The sequence below is a fragment of the Cyprinus carpio genome, chromosome A20 (assembly GCF_018340385.1).
Source record: "Cyprinus carpio isolate SPL01 chromosome A20, ASM1834038v1, whole genome shotgun sequence".
Classification (NCBI taxonomy): domain Eukaryota; kingdom Metazoa; phylum Chordata; class Actinopteri; order Cypriniformes; family Cyprinidae; genus Cyprinus; species Cyprinus carpio.
The window spans coordinates 23,087,521-23,104,499 of NC_056591.1; the positions used below are offsets into that span (position 1 = coordinate 23,087,521).

Below are 16,979 nucleotides of genomic sequence, written 5' to 3' on the forward strand. Positions count from 1 at the left end.
ACTGCCACAGCCATATCATCATCTGTGTGTGTGCGACTGTGAGAGAACACAAGACAGGAAGTGACATCAAGAGAGTCTGAGTATGCTGGTGATTAGGATGGCTATTAATCAGTTGATGTTTCTGAGTTTTTGCTTTGTCATTATCATGACACTATTGCATGTTTCGGTTTTTGTCGGTTTAGTCAGTGTAGTCAAAGTGTCTATAAATGTTTACATATATGCAATGAAGGCATGACCAGTCACAATTTAATCTGCAAATATTATGATGACATAATCGATATTGGTTTTTTTGAAGGGAACATTTGAATTCGTCAACATTCACTCACTGTTTCAAATCTAAATGACTTTCTTTCTTTTTGCAGAACACAAAAAGAAGATATTTAAAAAAAAAGTTAGGGCTCAAACAACATTGGAGCACATTTAATTTCATTGTAAAGAAAAGAAAGGTGTATGTTTTCAAGTATCTTTTATGCTCCACAGAAAAATGAATGCAAAGAAATGGAGTTTGAAAACCTATGTTAAAAAGAGATCTAGCAGGGTTATTATCTATAACTAAAACAGTAAAAAAATAAATTTAAAATATGTTACTTGAAATAAAATAAACATCAACAGAAATAAAATAAAATAAAAAATACAAATATTTTATTTCAGCTATGGAGGAAACTTCTCATTTTAGTTTACCTGGATGTACTAAAATAACTAAAACTAAAATAAAAATTAACTAAACTATATATATATACTATACTGACATACTGACTAAAATGACAAAAACACACAAAAAGAGTATTAAAATGTTAACTAAAATAAAAATGAAATCAAAAATTATAAAAATCAAAACTGATTCAAAATATTAATAGTCTCTCAATGATACCAAAATAAAACTAGATGTTAAAAATGCAATGCAAAAATGGATTGGCGGAAGGAAATTTTCGCTGATAATTTGTAATAATGTTTCCAATTTAATTGCTTAAATTATTATTAAATATATGTAAAAATAATGACTAGAAATATATAAATAAATATATTAAAACATAAAATTAAAAATATACATTTACATTTGTTGATCATTTGCATATGTGGGAGGTTGATTGTTAAAAATTATAATTGTATATATATTAATTTAATTTTAAAATTATATTTTTATTTTTTCTTTGTTAGTATGTTTCAGGTGTCAGGTTATATATATTTTTAATAGCTAATAATGAATAATTACACAAAGTAATTGAATGGTTTATGGACTTCCAATATAGCATATAAGTTAAATGGACTACAGTTTATTGTTTTTTTGTTAGTTTTGGAGCTCAACAGCGCCTGGTCACTAAATGTTTTCATTATATAGAAAAGAGCCGGGTGAACACGGAAAATGAAAATCATATTGGTTTGCAATGACATGAGGGTGAGTAAATGACAGAATTTTGCATCTTTGTCAAACTGACACCTGTTCAGACTCTCTCACTCATATGAGTGCAGCACAGTCTCCACGGCAACACCCGCTCCCATGACAACCACCGCATCCACACAGCGGGGTCGAGAAATGATTGTGACATATGAGCTGACGAACGAGAGCTGCTTGCCCGGCTCGGGTGAGAGTCCTGAGCCATGTGGGTCAAAGTTACAGGTTAGTCTTATTCATGCAGCTCAGACATTAGAGCATCACGTCAGCAACACCAAGACCATGGGTTCGATTCCCATGAATTGTACAAAAAATGTATAGCTTGAATACAATGTAAGTCGCTTGGATAAAAGCATAATTCCAAATGCATAAATGTGATAAATATTCAGTGCATATAACTGTATATGCTCATTTTCAGTTAAATAGATGTTTATAAAGAGATGTCAATTAATTTAACACTTTTTCATTATTTATCCCACGTTTGTAACAAGAGCACTAATTTTTAATAATTTCTAATTTATTTCTTGATAATACACATTTGACAGTAAAGCACTGAACTTGAGTTGTGAAGCATAGAACATTTACTTTTATTAATAACAGTAACGTGTGTAAAATCAAATTTTTATATAGAACAAGGAAATATTCTACTTTTATTAAATGTACCATTCTTCTATAGTATTATACTGAACTGACCAGCAGCTTGAGTGATTATAAAAGGAGCACTCTTTACTTGCTTTATGTGATTCAGCTGCTAATTGAAGAAAAGTTTGTTTTTCAAAGCACTTTGTGACTTTTCTTTCTGCATCCACCAAAAAGTGCTAAACTTTGACAAAAATTTGATTTCTTGATGATTTGATATTTTATTAATGTGATTTTATAATCTCAATATATAAAGCTAATAAAAAAATTTAAATGAATGATTAATAAGGCAGTAAGTGCTCCTCTGCTGCCATCTACTGGTTACAGTGGTCCTTTTTATAATCTCAATATTTATTTATTTTTTTATGATTGTATTGAATATCTTTCTTTTTTTTTTTATTTTTTTTTTTTTTTGGGTTTTTTTTTGTTGTTTATAGTTTTGTGAATTGTTTTATGGAATTTTTGAAAGTGCTTGAAATTCTCTCAAAAGGTTGTACAAACCCTGAAATAAATAATGTATTAACATTCAACTATTTCTACCACAACATCATGGTTATAGTTAGCGTTACTACTTCTGGTTTTTTATGTCAGTGCTGTTTGAATTTCCATCTGCATCTAATTTGCAGAGAATTCTTTGAAGAACTTGAATATTTCTCACTAGATCTCAAAGCAACCATTTTGCGGCGAATTCAACAAATTCAGCAAGTGTCGTGACATCAACACTGGTTTCTGAGTAAACCTATTCTGAGCTCAGACCAGTTTTCTCGCGCTGTACTCAATAATTGGTCCAAGTTGATAAACGGTTTCGTTACGCTTTTGTTTTGTTTGCTGTTTGATGTTTCTCATATGCAACAGAAATTGCGCTTATCAGTGTGACCACTCACAAAATTTAGTCGCACCGGCAATAAAAACATCCTGTAAGTTTCAAAACACAAAACTTTCTCGTTAGTTTAAAAACAGCTTATACTGAAACCAAGCTCAGAAAACAACTCTTTTGGAACGTGCCACTTTATGATGTAATAGTGTGGCTAAGCACCGCCTCTGCAGGAGAAGCCCCGCCCCCTGATAAAAGCTTATAGTGGGAGGAGCAGAAATACTAGAGAGACGCAAATACAGGATTACTCCATCAACAGAACAATACAGATGACATTACAAGATTACAAGACACTGTGTAGTGTAAGTTGTGAAAAATAATCTTTGAATTGCCTTTCTTGTGATTCTAACATACCTAGATCAGACGCGAGCGCTGTTGTGTCATGACGTGAATCAATGTCTCTTTCAGGTCAGAAGCGGCGTGAATGCTTGTATGTCAGAAACAGAGCGGGACATCAGTTAAACACAGGGTAAAATCAGCAAAGAGCTTGTTTGTTTGTTGCTTTACTTTGCCACGGATTCATTTTTAAACAAGACAGTGTGATGCAGGTTTTTCAGAGAGCCTGAAAGTAGACTAGAGTGGATCCAACAGTAATGTCACAGTATTTATAGGTTTTTAACCCAAATGACCCACGTCACAGCAGCCATATCACCCTGCAGCCCAAGACTGGTTGCCCACTGAAGCTAAGCAGGGTTGAGCCTGGTCAGTACATGGATGGGAGACCTCCTGGGAAAACTAGGTTGCTGCTGGAAGAGGTGTTAATGAGGCCAGCAGGGGGTGCTCACCCTGTGGTCTGTGTGGGTCCTAATGCCCTAGTACAGTGACGGGGACACTATACTGTAAAAGCTCTATCTCTCTCTCCTCTCTACCTGTAGCTGGTGTGTGGTGAGTGCACTGGTGCTGTTGTACTATGGCTGCCGTCGCATCCAGATGGATGATGCACACTGGTGGTGGTTGAGGAGAGACCCCCCTCATGATGGGTGTACAGCAATACACAATAAAGCGCTATATAAATGCCTCATTCATTCATTCTTCTGTTATTTTAATAAGCATAACTGTTAGCCAATCATAGCAGTGGGTGTTTACTTGCAAGTCTTGAATGAGCCCCCCACGCCTATAAAAACAGACCGTTCTGCAGAGAGGCACAAAAACAGGATAGAAAATAGCATATTACTTCTAAATTATGTTTTTTCTTTAATGTAAAATCACACTAACTAGCTCCGCGATGTGCGTCTACGGCTTCACGCATGACGTAATCACATTGGAAAGGTCACACGCGGTTAGCTCTTCGTCTGTGTACTGTGTCAAATCACACTATCCTCCCATACAAAATCAGTCCAACATCTTGTTTTAAGCCTTTTTTTTTTTTTTTTGTAAAGGGCATTTTGACTTTCTTTTTGATGTTCGCTTATGTAAAACACAGGGTTGGTCATTATCGCATGAACCCTTTCCCAACGTGAACTACGTAATTGCAGAATTCCAGCTAGTGCCAGATGAACATTTGTGGTTAAAAAGTATATACAGTACAGACCAAAATTTGGAAACTTACTATTTTTGAAATGTTTTTGACAGAATTCTTCTCCGCTCATCAAGCCTGCATTTATTTGATCAAAAATACAAAAAAACAGTAATATTGGAAATATTCTTACCAACTTAAAATAATAGTTTTCTATATTGAATATACTTTCAAAAAAAAAACTTTATTCCCTGTGAATGCAAAGCTGAATTTTTCAGCATCATTACTCCAGCCTTCAGTGTCACATGTAACATCCAGGTCTATCACATGATCATTTAGAAATTCATTCTAATATTCTTGATTTATTTGAGGGTTGGAAACAGTTCTGCTGTCTAATATCTTTTGATGAATAACAGTTTAAAAAGAACTGCATTTATTCAAAATAAAAAAAAATTCTAATAATATATATCTAATAATATATTTTCTGTACTAGCACTTTTTTATCAATTTTTAACACAATCCTTGCCTGAATAAAAGTATTGATTTTATTTTAAAACAAAGAAGAAAACAAAAATTACTGACCCCAAATTACGGACCAGTAGTGTATATTCTCGTTTATTGCCAAAAAATATTTATATTTGTAAAAACATAGCTTCTTTTTTTTTTCTAACTTTTTATTCTCAAAGTATCCTAAAAAAGTATCACATTTCTGAAAAAATATTAAGCAGCAGAACTGTTTTCCAACTTTGATGAATGAATCATCAGTATTAGAAATGATTTCTAAAGGGATCAGTGATAATGATCCTAAAAATTCACGCTTTGCATCACAGTAACTAATGATCATTTAAAGTATAATACATTTTTAAAAATAATTATTTTAAAATTGGTAATATATATCACAATATGACATTTTTTTTTCCTGTATTTTGATTCAAAATTACTGCCGGCTTGATGAGCAGAAGAGACTTCTTTCAAAAACATTAAAAATAGTAATGTTTCCAAACTTTTGGTCTGTACTGTACATTTTACATTTCTTTTTAGAAAATGACTGATTGTTTCACTAGCTAAGACACTTATTCCTTGGCTGGGATCGTGTAGAGCCCTTTGAAGCTGCACTGAAACTGCAATTTGGACCTTCAGCCTGTTGGCCACCATTGAAGTCCATTATATGGAGAAAAATCCTGGAATGTATTCTTAATTTCTTTGAAACTTTAAGAAAGAAAAACGAGTCAGAAAAATAATCTTGTTTTCCCGTTGAGTTCAGTTTATTTTTCTGGCCCCACTGGCAGATATTTTTTCTTGTTTTAAGCACATTTAAATACATATTTTGATTCTCAAGTAAATGTATTTTGACATAAGAATGTTTAGATATTTGTACTGGAGAACGAGACAAAATCACTAAGAAAGAAAATAATTTCTGCAGTGTTCTAAATAAATACATTTTTTGGTTTTTAAGTAAATTTAAGAAGAAGAATGCTGTCTCCACACACAGATGGGGACTCTGACAGGAAGTTTTGGGGTGAGGTAGCATTGGAGATCGTGCAGTCAGGGTGAGCGAGGTTGGGGAGGACAGAGGAACGGCAGACCGGGAAGTGAACAGTAAAAACCATGGAAACGGAAGTGAGGCACTCTCACCTTGGGGGTGGGACAGGAAGCGGTGGAGAGGCGGGAGGTAGCCTGGGCGCGTGGTGACTCGGACGGCGTGGTGCTCAGGGATGCCGTGTCACGGGGAAGGACCTGAACACCCCGTGAGATGATGGAGTCAGGAATCTGAGACACGAAAGAAGGAAGTTTATTAAAATCATAAACCTCCAAACACTTACTCTCTTATTATTTGTGCATTATATAATGTAAAAAGTTTTGAAAGCATTTATTTCCACTAAACTTATTTTGCAACAAGTTTTATTTTTTTTTTCATGTAATCAATGTTTTTTTTTTTATCATTTTTTGTGTAATAAATTCTGCATACATCCCGTTGTGGTTATTTTTTAGTGGTATGCTAAAAGCGCATGGATGATACAGTATTTCTAGATTTTGTAGTGTGCATTCAAGTTTTTTTTTTTGTCCTAATATGACCCACAACCTCTTGCTACGTATATAAAAAAAGGAGATTGTGACAGTTCAAGTTCAAGTTTTAAGCAGAAAATTGAGGGGAATGTTAAACCCAATCTTACAATAAGGTTTTTAAATGCATAAACTTAAAAAAACAAAACGTTTTAAGCAGAAAATTGAGGGGAATGTTAAACCCAATTCTATTACAAATATATTTTAACTATATTAAATTGCAACATCATTAAAAACCGGCAATTACAAATATATTTAAATACATGGCATACAAGTTTGAATAAAAATGACATTAAATTTTAGTTTACATTCGGCAGTACACCATATTCCAAAACAATAGATTTAATTATGAAATTACACATAAAGATGTACTTAAGTCCCACATAAATGGGTCAAAAACACATAAATCTCATTTATTATAAATTGAATTGTAATACATTTTTATTTAATTGCAAATAACATGCAGTTAAGTGTCTGAAACAATAGATTCAGATCTCACTCGGGTATATTCTGTAAAACTTTACTTGTGGAGTTAAGTGTCTGAAACAATAGATTCAGATCTCACTCGTGTATATTCTGTAATTAATAATTATTACATGAAAAACTTAAGAAATGTTAGAAAAAATCAGAAACGTTGCCTTGGCAACTAACTGAATCAAGTTTAATTTAAGCTACAACATAATAACTAAATCAAATAGAAAAAATCAAAAAAAAATTAAGCAAATAAAATCTAAATAGTAATATTTAAAAACAACTAATAAAAATGACAAAAGCACATTACAAAATTACTAGAAATTAAAATGAAATTAAAATGAAAACCAAATAAATATAGATAAAAGCTTATTCAAAATGTTTGAATAAATATGATGAATAAAGTGGACATAAACACAACAATCACACAAACGATGTGAAGATGATGTGGTGATATTCACTCACACCAGAGGACGTTTCAGCACACATTGAGATGAAAAAGGATATCCTTGATGGGAATTAAGACAAGAGAGGGAATTTGATGCAAAAGTTTAACGTAGGAGGATATGTTGTTTATATATAACTACAGCTTACTAGGGTTACCTGGGCAGGCTATGGATGGGTCCGTAGGGCGGCGATGTATGTGCGAGGAAGAAGCTGTCCTCTGTGGAGGCCAGATTGCACGGCTGTCCTTCTTCTCCTCCTCCTCTTCCTCACACTGCTTGCTCTTGTTGTCGGTATGGCCTTGTGTTTGGTCTGGTGGTGTGGGGTGGTGGTTGAGGCTGAGGATGCGAGGGAAGGTCCTCCAGCTCATTGGGCACCTCCTTCACTTTGACCACAGCTTCTCGGAGCAGGTCGATGGCGTGCGGGAGAGCAGGCAGGATGAACTGGAAGCATTCCTGCAGGACACAGACACAAGGAAGAATAAATCAAAGAGCTTGAGATAAAGTATGAATGTGTACATATACATACATTGATCAACTTATCACCCCTTAATGTTACTTTTTGTTTCAGGGAAAATCTTTAATAGCCACTCTTCTGCTAGGAAAAATAGTCCCTGACAGTTACAGTAAACAGTGATGATACGCTCATCTGATGGAGCTCAAATTCAAACAGAGCCTAAAAGTTGTTTTTTTTTATTTTTAATTTTGTGCATTATTTTATTTTGTTTGTTTATCTCTTATACAAGCAGAGCCTAAAAGTTGTTTTTTTTAACACAGTATATCCTTACATTCAAAGGTGGAATGATACGCAATACTAGGTGCCAGCAGGGGTCACCATCATACTTGATTACTCCACACAATTAAAAACACTTCTCTTTACTTGAAATACAAATACATCCCTGCACGGACAATTAAAAAACTTCTTTACTAATACAAAATACATGAAAGAGTTTTCGATAGTATATGGATTGTTTATGTTGCTAAGGGTGTTACAGACAGATGTAGGTGAGGCTGATCTGTTTTATGATAACAAAGAAACCATAAAAGGCGCAGCTACCCAATTTTTGAATTCCAATCTTGCTCAAAATCACTAACAAACATTTACCATGGAAGTACTTTTTTTGTATGGGATTTTTTATGATAACAAAATTATTATAAATTAAACATAATTATTTTAAATAAGTTTTTTTAAATTAAATAAATGTTATTTTAAATCAAATAAATTTTAACTAAAACAAAATGAAATTTTAAAAAAGGCAACATATCTAATTTTTATTTAGTTTATCATGAAATAAAATAACTAACACTGAAAGAAAAATGCATAAAAACTATATTGACATAATAGAAAAAGTATTAAAAAGGACAAAACACAAAGAAATGTATAAAACTTAAATTAAAATGAAAACAGATAATATAAAAAATAAATTAGATAAATAAACCGCTATTATAGGCAATTTATTGAAATTGATAGTAAAGTGCCAATTTTATTTAAAAGTTGTACAAACAGTGTCTCCGTCCATGGTGTTTCTCATAAATTGGCCAAGCAATGAAAAAATTATGACCCTTAAGTAAACTATTCTGGACTGATCCAAAAAGAACTCTAATTATTCATGTTTATCTCTATTTACAGCACCCATTAATGTATATTTTATGGAGACCACAAACAGAATTAAACTTGCACTTTATGTGTAAAACACTCCCATTTAACACTTATTATATATGAACTGGATTACTAGAAGCACTGCATTAAAAGTTTTGGCTAATGGAGTACATACTGGCAGAACAGTACTGAGACATACAACTAACCACACACTTAATGAAAGAAAAAATTATTCTTACCTGTGAACCTTTTTTACTGCCCGGCAAATTTATGATGAGAGTTTTCCCCCGGATACCACACACGGGTCTGTACACACACACAAATCAAGACAATTCAAAAGAGACTGATTTCAACATTGATAATAATTAGAAATGATTCTTGAGCAGCAAATCAGCATATTAGAATGATTTCTGAAGATCATGTGACACTGAAGACTGGAGTCATGATGCTGTAAATTCAGCTGCGCATCACAGTAATAAATTACATTTTATAATTTATTATTTTGTTAATGTGATATTTTGATTTTTTATTTTGTTTTAATATTTTTTAATTTTTTTATTTTTTTATTGTATTTTTGTATTTTTTTATTGTAATTGAGTATAAGAGACTTCTTTTAAAATAATAAAAAATTAAACAGTTCTTTAACAGTACTTTTAACAGTAGTGTATACATAGTGATTATTATTATTATTATTATTTTTGTTATTATTGGATTTTTTTTTGGATTGTAGGTTATGATTGTAATAGTATTCCACAGAAGCTTGTTTATGCCACGGGATAAAAAAAAAAGTAATTGCGTCTTTTTATCTCACAATTTTGACTTTTTTTCTCACAATTCAAAAAACAAAAAATAAAAAAAAAGTGCTCTGTGAGACAAGTTGTATTTCATTCCATGGCAGAAACAGGCTTCCATAAAATTCTGATATTTGCATTATTATTATATTCTGAAAATGTTCCTATAATTCTGTATTTCTCTACTGGAAGCTTAATGTACGAGCCAATAAAAGTCTGATTTCAATGAAGTCAATGTCTTTGACTGAGAGGCTGATCTGGGATCAGTTTTCTCTGAATATCCTGACGAGTATAATTATGAATGAAAGTCAAAGTTCTTCTACACTGTGACAAGCATGTTGAGGATGTGTTGAAGTGAGACCTGGAGAGCATTCCCAGAGGAGTGACTTTCAGAGAGCCAACCAGCATGGCCAGAGACATCCCTGGAGCTTCCCGCTCGATCACCTCTTTAGTGGCCTGGACAGACAGAGAGGGACGACAGAGAGAAGGGAAAAGGACAAAGGTCTATTTAAATTATCAAATATGTCTAGACCTGCTGAGATTAAATGAAGGAGTCTTATAATGTTTTGTTATGTTGTGAGATTGTTGTAATAGATTGATTTTTTTTTAGTAGGTGTTATATATTATTTAATAAAATTTTTTTTGTGATGTTATGTGCTGGTATCCACATTAGAGCATCACTTATTGAATGTCAACAACTGTCTTATATGTCTGTTTTTAATTCTCTTAAGACAAAGTTAATTATTTCTATATTCCATGAAACGAAACATTACTAAGAACTTCATTATGTCTTCTGAGCTATTGAAGAGCAACCTCTGAGCAATACCATGTTCCTCTGGGAGAGAAGCTTCACAGGAATGTCACAGATCAACAGGGGCTGGTCACATTAAAACCCTGGGTGATCCTACAGCATCGCTCACTGCACAAAATAATCCTCTGTGTGTCTCTGTGTGTGTGTTCTTTGTCCTTGAGTGACACTTCAAACATCATTAGAGGGATATAGGGAGAAGAACGAGGGAAAACATCAAAGGAGGAGTATTGATGAGACTCATGGGTTGAGAGAGAGAGAGAGAGAGAGAGAGTCCCAGAGTTTCCTTTTGCTGAGAAATATTCCAAAATCTGAGACCACTAGTGAAAATGCTGTTTTGCATGGTTCTCATTTTATAAATAATGGCTGCACTGCAGAAGACACACATGATTTGAGATGTTCCAAAGAGCATCTTGAACTGAATATTTTAGGCAGGAACACACATCTCACTCTCCGCACACATATATGTAATGCAGGACCTACCTCAGGCGTGACATCCCGTGGAGCAAAGCCGGTGCCACCAGTGGTCAAAATCAGGTTTAACTCTTTCTCATCACACCAGTCGATCAGAGTCTCCTGAACCAGACAAAAGAAACAAACGTCAGTAAACACACATTTACATGTTTCTGAAAGAGGTCTCTTCTGCTCATCAAGGCTGTATTTATTTGATCAAAAATACAGTAAAAACAGTAAAAATTTGGGAATATTATTATCATTTAAAATAACTGTTTTCTATTTGAATATGTTTTAAAATGTAATTTATCCCCGAAATCAAAGCTGAATTTTCAGCATCATTACTCCAGTCTTCAGTGTCACATGATCTTCAGAAATCATTCTAATATGCTGATTTGATGTTCAAGAAACATTTCTGATTATTGTCAATGCTGAAAACTGAATGGAAAGTTGAAAAAAAAAACAGCATTTATCTGAAATATAAATATTTTGTTACATTATAAATTTCTTTACTGTCACTTTTGATCAATTTAATGCATCTTCACTGAATAAAAGTATTTCTTTTTTTTCTTACTGACGCCAAACATTTAAACTGTGGTGTCATTTTTTTTTTTGTAATCAAATCTTTAAGTGAACCGAGATTTTGTTTGATTTTGTTGATTTTATTTTCCTGTTTGAATTTTTAAACATACCTTGATCTCATCGATTTCATCAGGAACGATTTTGTAAGCTGAGATGGTTCCTCCAAGCCTGAAAAACAAGATCTCATCATTATTAGAAGATCATTATTAGAATCTTTAGTGTTATAAAGGTGATGCGTTATTTAGAAATCAAGCTTTCATTTCTATTGCATGGTGCCATCCTGTGGCCAAATCAAGAATTAGGACAAACAGAGAGAGAAAGGGTGTGTGTGTGTGTGTGTGTGTGTGTGTGTGTGTGAGTGAGAGAGAAAGAGCGCAGGAGAAAAGCACTTGAGGCAGGAGGTGTAGAGCTGCAGACAGGTCTTATGTAAGGTCTCTTTTTCCTTCTCACTCTTTTCCCCCCTTTTTGCGTGTGTGTTATTTTTAGGAAACTATGTTTCCTTGTCACAGCAGACTCTCTCTCCCTGACTCTCTCTCTCTCGCTCTCTCTCTCACACACACACACACACACTGCTGCAAAATGACCTACACACACTTTCATCACAGAAAACATAATGAAGTTTATATAAATATATAAAAACGATGAATTAAATGTACTATGTCAAGCTTTGCAAAGGAAAATATACTAGTAGATTTGCATCTGCAAAATCTAAATGAATTGATTAGAAAATGAAACCATTGCAATTCCATTTTAATTAGCACTTCATGTAATTATACATAAATATATAATAAAAATGATAAAATTCAAATGTCTCTGTAATTATAAACGTAAATAACCTACACCTTTAATGATGAATATATAATAAAAATTGTAAAACACAAAAGACTAGACTGGTAAAATGAGTGTAAAATTAGATTATAATAAGTGAATTATAATTCTAGTTATACTTAGATGTAATTATAATTCTATATCAGTTTAGTTTTTTTTTCTTCAGCTGCCTCATTAACTGAAAATTATTATAAAATTATTATTTTATATTACTTTAGATAAATTACTTTGACGTTCTCCTTATATAATAAACATGAATTAATATTAGAATATATAGAGTACACACACACACACACACACACGCATGCACACGCACACGCACACGCACACATTATATATAGATGGATCTATATTATACATTGAAAATTTTCTATCAATGCAACAATTTTTATTTCCATTTAAGTGTATGGTTTATTCTATAAGAGATATGTAATGCTTCAATATCCAGAGCAACAGTCCCACCTGTCAGGTAAAACACGGTAACCCTTGAGTGTTACTGGGTTTACTCTTTGCATAAATAACATTATACTGATAGCAAATAACTTAGAATCTTTTCTTCCGTTTCCAAGGAAACCACTTCAGACTACAGCTTCTGGTGGCAGAGCCTCTCTCTCTCTCTCTCTCTCAGAGCATTCGTGATGCTAGACGGTTGGTTTTGTGACTCTGACACAGGTAGACACATGGTTTGGCCCCAGAGTGAGTGTCCCTTTCCTGAATGTGTGGAAAACTCATAGTGTTTAATTAACAACAGAACATGCTTGAGGATAATTCTGCTTAATGTGTTCGTCAGGAACCAGGGCTGTGAAATACCTGTGCTTTCATTTCACCATCTCTATATCTAAATGTACAATACAGTTTAACCTAAAATAATACTTTGTTGTCATCTGTTCACCCACTTATTTTTGATTTTCAAGCTTCATAAAGGACAAAAACACATCTTGACGTAACTGTGGTATAAAAAGGTGAAACATAAACCCAGCTAACAGGGAACGTTCTCAGAATGTTCTGACAATGTTCATTCAAACTTATGAACAAACGTTCTTGCAGTAACATTAATAGAATGTTCGTTTAGAGTTTGGTTTTTAATAGTGTTCTCAAAAAGTGTTATTTATTCATTGTTCATGGAACATTTTCTCTGAATTCCATTTTTTAAATGTTACTCGTTTCAAAACGTTCAGAGAACATTCATTCCCATAATGTCTGCAAAATCATAAATTTGAATGTTCCTTTAATGTTCGCATAACCAAAAAAAAAAAAAAAAAAAAAAAAAAATGACATTTTTAAATTAAATAAATTTTTTTTTTACACATTTTTTTTTTTACATTTTACAAGAAAATACAATATGTGTACAAAAATTAAATTTGTTACTTGCCATTTCTTTGTAATTATTTGAGAAATGTACTTGCAATTTTTGAGTGAAAACTATATTGAAGTAAATCCTACACCAGCATTAGTTCAGTGTACAGACATCAGTGAGTGATTTAGGATTGTGAACTCATAATCATTGTGCAAAAGGATCCAAGGCCTAGATGCAATTCAAATGATATTACATTTTGGCCCTGTGGAAAAAAATGCTTAGAGTTAAATTGTTTTGTGAGACTCCAACTGGAGATTATTAAGTGTCAGAGTGAGAAAGTCATTAGTGCTGGGGTGTGCTGGTATTTGTGATGGTGTGTTATTTTGTGTGTAAATTAATTTTTATGGGTTTTGAGTCTTTTGGGGCGAGCTTACAGGAAGTGAGGTGGAAACTAACACAGAACTAGAGAAAGAGGTTTGAAATGAAACACTACAGCACGGCTACTGCACACTATATGCTGCAAAATATCAAGTTATATTAAAAAAATAGTATGTAAGACAGTATAATATAAAACAAACAGTGTGCTATGCTTTCTCACATGTTGTTTTGTATCTTTAGTCCAATTTTTGTAAAAATGTCCTAAATTTTGGTAGTGTCAACAAAACATTAGTCAAAAAAGAGATGCTAAAAATTAGAATTGTATACTATTATATATTATTCCTGCAATATATACACTACAGTTCAAAAGTTTGGGGACAGTAAATTGAAATCAGTAAAAACCAAGCATGCATTAATGACAGTACAGACATTATCAGTAAAGATATTTATAATGTTATAAAAGATTTCTATTGTGAATAAATGCTGTTCTTCTGTGCTTTCTAATCATCAAAGAATCCTAAAAAATAAAATGTATCACGATGCTTACACAAAAATATTAATTTCAACTGACTGATTTGAAACTGATTTCAACATTGGTGATAATAAGAAATGTTTTTTTTTTTTAGCAGCAAATCAGTATATTAGAATGATTTCTGAAAGATCATGTGACACTGAAGACTGGAGTAATGATGCTGAAAATTCAGCATTGATCACAAGAATAAATGACAAAGTTAGCTTTTAATTTGTAACAACATTCCACAATATTACTGTTTTTACTGTATTTTTACTCATAATAAATGCAGCTTTGGTGAGATTTTTTAAAGACATTAAAAAAATCCTACTGACCTCAAACTTTTGAACAGCAGTGTAATAATATGGCAAAAATATTTAGAGTAGTATAGATTTTTTTTTTTTAAATTCAGCCAGTATTCTTCGTTATATACTGTACATTTTGGCAAATGTAGGTCATTTACTATTTACTATGACTTGTACTATTAATAGCAGAATGACTAAAGCTGAGCATAACTAATAAATAAAATAAATAAAATTAAATGAAACATTTCCAAGATTTTTCAAGAATTTCCAGGTCTGGAAATCACTTTTTAAAGATTTTAAAGAGAATCCTGAATTATTATGATATTGTGAACACAGGCATGCTTTCCAGTAAAACTGCAACAACTTGCTTCATGTTAAAAAGTCCATTAATAGAAATGTCTAGAAAACAGAGCTGTCTACAATGAAAAAACAAAACAAAAAAACAAATAAAAAAAAAAAAACCTGTAAAACAATCAGAGGGCTTGACATCCTCAGTAATATTTCTGGCATGGTTTAAGAGTTGCATTTTCCCTTCACTGTGCCAGAATCGCCGTCCAAGTCTTTCTCTGTCTAATGGAAGAGTTAGGAGTGTTTAATCGAACTCTGCTGTCATATGGACCCTGCCACACTAAAAACCATCATTCCTGGCCTTGCCGTGTTCCTCGGGGTATGAATAAAGAAAGACAGAGAGTAAGCGGCAGACGAGGAGAACACGTCCTGCTGCACACATCTGTGACCCAGCTTTACAGGCCTACTTCAATTCTGGATGGGCTCCCAAACGAAGGCCATCTGCTGCTGTGATTTAATTAATAATGAAATGCCTTTGTGCTGAATGATGGCTTCGGGCGCAATTTAAAATACTGCTGGAGGACGCAGGGACACCTCGCTGGGAAGCTACCTGAAAACACTCACAAAACCTCTGAAGTATGGATGGGCTGTTATACAATTAGTGCAAAATTCAACATTTCATTAATAAACTAAAATATTATAGTTTGAGAACTTGTTTAAAGAAGTGCGAACCATGTTTGAGCATTTCAACATTTCATTAATAAACAAAAATATTATTAGTTTGGAATTTAATACAAAAATTGTGCATAATTCTACAATAAGTTCAAACCCTATTAAAGCAATTTAATATTTTGTTAATAAACTAAAATATAACTATTTTGAGAATTTAATAAAAAACGGCTCAATTTTATAATATAATAAGTGCAAACCATGTTTAAACGATTTAACATTTTATTAATTAACAAAAATATTTCTTTTTTGAGAATTTATTTTAAAAATGTGCTTAATTATATGATAATAGCAAACCATCTTTGAACAAATCAACATTTCATTAATTAATTAAAAATTAATTAATTATACGATAAGTGTAAAATTTGATTGACCAACATAAATATTATTATTTTGACAATTTAATATAAAAAGTGTTTAATTGTAATGATTGTAAAAAAAAATCCTAATGGTCTTAAAAATTAATTTTCATTATGCAAAATATGAATTCTCATTTTTTCCCCTTCAGATTTTGGGGTAGAAAATGAGATCCACTGAATCAGGATGGGATTTAATTCTCACAGCAGACTATCCTAGCATGCCTAAGGTCTGCTGACTCTCTAACAAGGGTCAGAGCAAGATGAGCCGGGGGTCACCGATCTGATTTATTCACCGCCTATTTTTAGCATCACCAATTAGCACGACTGACAGCGACTGTTATGACTGCAGTCGCGTGAGGACAACACGCCCGACCTGTCTGATAGCTGTCTGTCCCGCAGCGTTCACACTTAACACACATCGCCTTCATCTGTCTGTCATCTCGCTTTCCCCAAAACCACCTGGCTTTCTATTTCACCTGACAGCTCATCCAAACACTTCCTCCTGTATTCATTACAGTGTTTTCAGCATGGCTGCAATCTTAAAGGGATAATTCGTACAAAAAATGAATTTAATTCTGAATCCGTATGACTTATTTTTTTACACTCAAAATTACGTTTTAAGGCAGCCTATCTACAAAAAAATAGCTTTTAAAATAGCAAAAAACACAATTAAACTATTATAAAGGTAGTCCATATGACTTGTGCACTAT

The 16,979-nt window shown here is 32.9% G+C and overlaps 1 pseudogene; it reads right to left on the reverse strand.

Moving 5' to 3' along the window:
• LOC109110401 overlaps positions 1–16,979 on the reverse strand; it is a 77,788-nt pseudogene that overhangs the window by 30,879 nt on the left and 29,930 nt on the right.